We start from the raw sequence: 7,039 nt of genomic DNA on the forward strand, positions 1-7,039 counted from the left end.
TCATTAGACTGCAAGCTCCTTGAGTCCAGAAACTCTATTTTTGTATCCAGCACTAAGTAAAGTGCCTGGCACAAGTACTTAAGTCACTTAACCCCCATTGCCTAGCCCTTACCACTCTTCTGTCTTAGAACCAATACACAGTAAGGGTTTAAAAAGGGAAGGTGTTTTTTTTTTTTTAAGGGTTTTTTAAAAAGTAAAGATAGAGGGACAACAAAACACCTATCTACTTATTCTATCAGTTATTCTAATCATCAAGAATCACTGTATTAGCTTTACTTTTTAAAAAATGTTACCCAAGCAGCAATTTGGGTACAGCTATTTGGTGGATTTATTTATTTATTGATTGATTTTTAAGCCCTTAACTTCTGTGTATTGGCTCATAGGTGGAAGAGTGGTAAGGGTGGGCAATGGGGGTCAAGTGACTTGCCCAGGGTCACGCAGCTGAGAAGTGTCTGAGGCCAGATCCAAACCTAGGACCTCCTGTCTCTAGGCCTTACTCTCAATCCACTGAGCTACCCAGCTGCCCCCTTGGCAGATTTTTATCCTACAAAATTATTCCCCTTTGGCTTGATAATTGTATATTTCTTGTACAATATTTATAGCAGTTCTTTTTGTGGTGGCAAAGAATTGGAAACTGATGGGATGTCCATTAGTTGGAGAATGGTTGAAAAAGTAGTGGCATATGATTATAATGGAATATTATTGTGCCATAAAGAAATGATAAAAAAAAAAGATGATCACAAAAAAAATCTGGAAAGACTTATATGAAGTGATGCAAAGCAAAGTCAGCAGAACCAAGAAAATGTGATACTTTGTAACAGCATTAGTGTCTATGATCAAATGTGAATGACTTAACTATTATCAACAATGCAGGGATCCAAACCCACTCCAAGGTACTCATATTGAAAAAGGCTATTCAACCCCATAGAAAGGAATTGATAGTCTGAATGCAGATGGAAGAATTACCAATCTTCACTTTATTTCCTCCATTAGTTTTTCTCTAGTGTAAATGATATGTCTTATTTGTAATCTATATCATATTATCTATTGTCTTGGAGAGGAGGAAAGGGTGGAAGGGAGAGAGAACATGGATTGCAAAATGTCAAAAATATTATTATATTTATGGCTGCACTCTTTGTGATAGCAAAAAAAATTGGAAAATGAGGGGATGCCCTTCGATTGGGGAATGGCTGAACAAATTGTGGTATCTGTTGGTGATGGAATGCTATTGTGCTCAAAGGAATAATGAACTAGAGGAATTCCATGTGAATTGGACCAACCTCCAGGAATTGATGCAAAGTGAAAGAAGCAGAACCAGGAGAACCTTAAACACAGAGACTTATACACTGTGGCACAATCAAATGTAATGGACTTCTCTACTAGCAGGAATGCAATGATCCAGGACAATTCTGAGGAACTTATGAGAAAGAACTCTATCCACATCCAGATAAAGAACTGTGGGAGTAGAAACACAGAAGAAAAACAACTGCTTGATCACATGGGTCGATGAAGATATGATTGGGGATGTAGACTCTAAGCAATCATCCTAATGCAAACATTAATAAAATGGAAATAGGTCTTGACCAATAACACATGTAAAAAAGTATTATTAAAAATTGTGTCAACAAGTAATCTGGAAAAAGTAAAAAACTTTTTTTTAAAGTATGTATACTTCTTTCCCTGTTCAATTCAATGATTTCTCATCCCTTATTAACACCATTTCCCCCATTAATATAAGTTTAAAGCAAATAGCATTTTTGACACAGATTATGGACACAATTATTTTTAATTTAAAATTATTAAAAAATTAATTTTTGTCATCCCGTTCAAAAGAAAATTAATTTTTAGCATTACTCTTTTGGAGCAGACTAAAAATGTCTTGGTCCTTTTCTCCTTAGCACGTCAGGGTCACATGGATTAGCCCTATGTCATTACTCAAGTCGTAAGACAAAAAGTCAAGCGATGGTAAAACTTACTAAGCTGGTCCCTTCATTTGCTTGTTATGACTGCAAGAAACCAGTTTCAACAACTGGTTAGCTGGGTTAGCTTAGATTCTTCAGTCAGAAGAGACTTTGGAGGCCATCTAGCCTCACCCTCTCATTTTAGAGATGAGCAAAAGGAGACACCTAGGGAATATATGACTTATTCAAGATCACTCAGGTGAGTCAACCCTGGTCCTCTTGAGTTTTGGTTTTCTTATTCCTAAAATGAAGATATCTCTATTATCTACCTACAACAGGGATGAGGCTAGAATGAGATCCACTTTGACCATGAAGTATTACATTACATATACATAAATTTGACTTCTATTCTAAAATAATTTTATTATCAAAGAATTTGTGCCATTTAGTTATACTTTTTCATACTAAAAAGAATACAACTTTAGACATCCTAATACATTGCACAGTAGTTTTTACATTTTTCCTTACTGTGAACCACATGACTAGGTGGTGAACCAACAAAACCCACTTCCTCCAAGGAAGTCCTAGAGATCTCAAGCAAAATTTCTGCAAACTGTATGTAATCTATATAACTTATAGAGATGTTCTGGCTACATCTAACGATAATTTTAATATACCTAGGTTTCAAATTCAGACAAATTTTCATCTATCTAGCTTCTTTATGAAACATTACAATTAATAAGACTCATTTTAAAAGTGAGGGTGGTTCCTTATGAACACATTTGTAAGAAGCTACATATATAAAGAATTCAGAGAAAAATGAAGAAAGTATAATTGGTAGAATGAGATATAAACATCAAAATGCTCTTAAACTTGGTCCTAAAAGTCAATAAAGACACTTCCCTCATTTATGGAGACTAGGTAAAGGTTAAAAATACAGAAAGTTGAGTGTCTCTTGTTTTACTTAATTTTTGTTGTTGTTAGAGTGAGGGTAAGTTATTAGGTAGGTGGCACAGTGAATAGAATGACAGGCCTGCAGTCAGGAAGATTTGAGTTCCTAGCTAAATGGCCCAGAGCAAGTCACTTAACTCTAATTTGTCTCACTTTTTTCCTTTGTAATATGAAGATAACCCTACTTGCAGAGTGGTAGTAAAGAGCAAGAGATAGTTGTGAAGTGCTTAACAAAGTGTCTGGCATATAGTAGGTACTATATAAATGTTTGCTATTATTATTAATAGCACATTGCTTGTGATATTTTTTTTAAAGATTTAAAATGTTAAGAAAGATAAGTGAGCCTTTAAGGGGCAAATGCTGAACAATCAAGAGAACATTCAGTGCATTGTAAAATATTTAAAGTAATATAAATAGGAATGAAAATTTCAAAGTTTTAGTCATGAAGCAAAGATAGTTATCTTTAAGAGTTGATATAGAAAAATTATGAATTCAGTAGGTGTTATAAAAACTATGTGAAAATATTCATAAAGATACAAATGTTGTAACTTGTGTTACAATTATGCAAACATGAGAAAAATCTCAAAATGGAATACATCGTTCTCACAGATGACAATTTCATTTATAAAATGGTTCTATTAATGAGGCATTCATCTCAGATGCAAATTACTAAGTTAATACGAAATTATATTGACTATCCCTTCCTAGAAGAGAGGTGGAGACCTATGAATGTGGTATATTGCAGGTACTCTCAGATTTGACTGGCCATTGGTCAGTTTTACTAAACTGCCTTTTTTTTGTTTTCTATTCTTTGTTAGAAAGGATGGCTCAGTGAGTAATGGAGGAGGGAGAGAGAATATATAGGGAATGAAGATAAAATGGAAACAAAAGATATCAATAAAATAGTTTCTCAAAAAGTTATAAACTTAAGTATTTGATCAGAAAGGAACAACTCAAGTATTTTTCCAAGCTAATATTTTCAACTGATACCTTACAATGCTCTTCACTAAGAAAAGGCTGACTGAAAACATGAAGTTAGTATTACTATCTATAAGCCTTTAGGAATTTATCTAAAAAAAGAAGCAGCAAATATTAAATATATGCCTTACATGCAAAATGTCCACAACTTATTCCTTGCACACCTTGCACTGCAATGCCCAAAAGCACACAGGCTATTTTTAAATATCATTATATGGCACACAGAGTGCTCTCTGTGGGCATGCTCTAGAGTTTGTTACTAGAAAGGCAGAAGGGTTTGAGTGGAGCTGCTCTCCTCCCCCTCTCTGCCACTCTTCCCTGACCCTCTGCCCAACAGCCTAATGGAAGCTCTTACTCCCTCTCCTGTCTGGGGTAAGGGAGGATGGGGCAGAGCAGGGCAGGGCAGAGCACTGGGTCTCTCTAAAAGGTTTGCCATCACTGCTCTAGGCTGTCCTACTTGTAAAGAGAGAGGACTAGACTAGATGACTTCTAGGGGCTGTTCCCATTCTAAATGTATGTTCTTCTGATGAAACCCCAAACATGGTGTATAAGTTCTGTCAATCCCTCCCCAAACATTCCTAACAGGTGATAACCCAATTTCTCACCATTAACACTTCTAGCTGAAATGGGAACTCACTATTTGAAAAGGCAGCCTAACTCTTTCTCTTCCAGTTCTAGTTACCAAAAACTTCTTCCTTAAACTGAGCTGTGTATAATTGTCATAAAATTCTAGTTTTATAAAAATTTTTCTTGTTTGAGAGTAATTTAAGAAATTTGCAACCTCCCCTAATCAAGAAAGAGAACTGTTTGGAGAAGGCGTATGGAGATGCCTGCAGAAACCTCACACTGCACCAAAAGATCCAGAATGAACTTTGGGATGTAGTGAAATTGAACTGTGGGGGGTTGAACACATTTATTTTGCACATACGCTCTTATGCCAAAGGGACATGCCCCCAACTAGGTTTTTGTCAATGCGCCCAGCAATCATTAGTTTTGTTCTTTTCTTTTATTTCCCTCTTATCCCCAAATTATTGTAATTTTTCCCTTAGATAGTGCAATATCGTATGTACCTCTAGTTACAGATCTTTAGAGATATAAGTTGGTTATGTGTACTGATTCCATGGGGAAACTAGGAATGTAAATCTGGGAGATTTATACATGCTCATTTTCCATGGGAATCATAGGGGAGATTGTGTAATTAATTTCTGTACCCTAGAACTCCAATTCCAGCATCACATGTTCCTTCTCATGTTACTTGCTGACATAGGGAAGATATAAATTTGGTGTAGCTCCGCTTCTCTCTCTCTCTCTCTCTCTCTCTCTCTGATCGGGTTTGGTGGAGGTGGCATGAGGTGGGAGCCAGGAGACTTGCTCACTTGGTCCTAATTTTGTTAATTAGGGTTTTTTTACTTCTATTTCCTTTTTATTCCTTCTACTTCAAGTGATTATTAATAAACTTAAAAAAATATAATTCGTGGAGTGTTGAACATTGATTTAAATCCTACAGCTGTTCATTTGCTTTCCTGTGAATTCCACCTATTGGCCTTAGTTCTTCTTTTCCTGTGACCTTTCTTATATATAGTTGTAACTTGCCTCCCTATAGTTTCTTGGTCCTAGTTCTGTCTTTTGAAGGTATAAGCAGTAAATATACTCCCATTTGCAAGTATTTGAAGCAATAGATCCACTCCCTTCTACCAAATATTCTCTAAAGGAAATAGTCCAAGTTCTTCAAAGGGAAAGGTTTCTAAAATTCTCCCCACCCCATTCTAGTTGTCTTGTCTTCTGGGACAGTATAGTTTGCAAATCTCACTTTTAAGTAGCTCCAGAATTGGACACAATACTCCAGCTACAGTCTCATTAATGAAAAGTTCAGAACTCGAGTTTAGAACACTATTTTATTTCCATGGATCTGAACATCATACTCCTTGTGAGAAGAGCAGTATGATGGTGGGAAAAATGCCTGTGAGGAAACCTGGATTAGAATCCCACCTCATATATTTACTAGTTGTGTGACTACAGATAAGCTCAGAACCTTAGTTTCCCCATGTATAATGGGGATGGGGTAGTAATATCTCTTTTTCGCAATAATGGATTTAGAACTAGAAAGGACCTCAGAGGCTTTGGAGTCCCATGCCCTCATTTTACAGATAAAAGAACTGAGGCCCATTAAATTATGTGACAATGTCACAAAAAACAAATGGTATAAAGAGTTTAAATCACAAGGTCCACTGACTCTAAAGCTAACACTTTGCACAGCACCACTCTGTAGGTGGTTGCAAAGGAACTTGGCCAACCTTAATGTTAAGTAAATGTGACTTAGTAATAATACAGTTGCCTCCCATGACTTGGTCTATAAACTTAAGACTGTTTAGCCTAGAGCAATGATTCCCAAAGTGGGCGCTACCGCCCCCTGGTGGGTGCTGCACCGATCCAGGGGAGCGGTGATGGCCACAGGTGCATTTATCTTTCCTATTAATTGCTATTAAAATTTTTTTAAAAATTAATTTCCAAGGGGCTAAGTAATATTTTTTCTAGAAAGGGGGCGGTAGGCCAAAAAAGTTAGGGAACCACTGGCCTAGAGAAACCTTAAAGTCGGAAAATTTAGAGTTCAAGTTATACCTATAAGATACATCCCGGGCAAATCACTTAAATTTCTCAAGTCTCAAAAGCAACTCTCTAAGACTATAAATTGAAGAACAGTTACTAATGGTCTAATGTCCAATGTGCTAATTATTCAAGGAGTTTCTTCACTATTCCTCAAATTACTTGTTTCCTCTAGTGTGGTGATGGGCAAACTTTTTAAAGAGGGGGCCAAAGGAAAGGAAATGCTCATCTGTCAGTCTGTTTCTAAGGCAACTCTTTCGAAGTTTCATTGTATTGTATCCTACTCATTGTATTCATCAGATTAGGAATAATGTAGCACTGACCAGATAGAACATTTCAGGGGGCCACATCTGGCCCTGGGCAGTAGTTTGCTCATCACTGCTCTAGGGAGAAAAAAAAAGGAAGGGGAAAACCTAAGAGTATATTAATAATATGTTGTAATGAACTCAGTCAATGAAAAACCTAACATCCATTTTTTTTAAACTATCAAATCAGGGTTACTCCATCTTGTACTAAAAGAAATTATTAAACTTAAACATGGAATTTACATTTATATTGGCTGAATCTCATTTTGTTGCCTCTGGTTCATCATTCTAGCTTATAAG

Source organism: Gracilinanus agilis, chromosome 2 (assembly GCF_016433145.1).
Source record: "Gracilinanus agilis isolate LMUSP501 chromosome 2, AgileGrace, whole genome shotgun sequence".
Taxonomy (NCBI): domain Eukaryota; kingdom Metazoa; phylum Chordata; class Mammalia; order Didelphimorphia; family Didelphidae; genus Gracilinanus; species Gracilinanus agilis.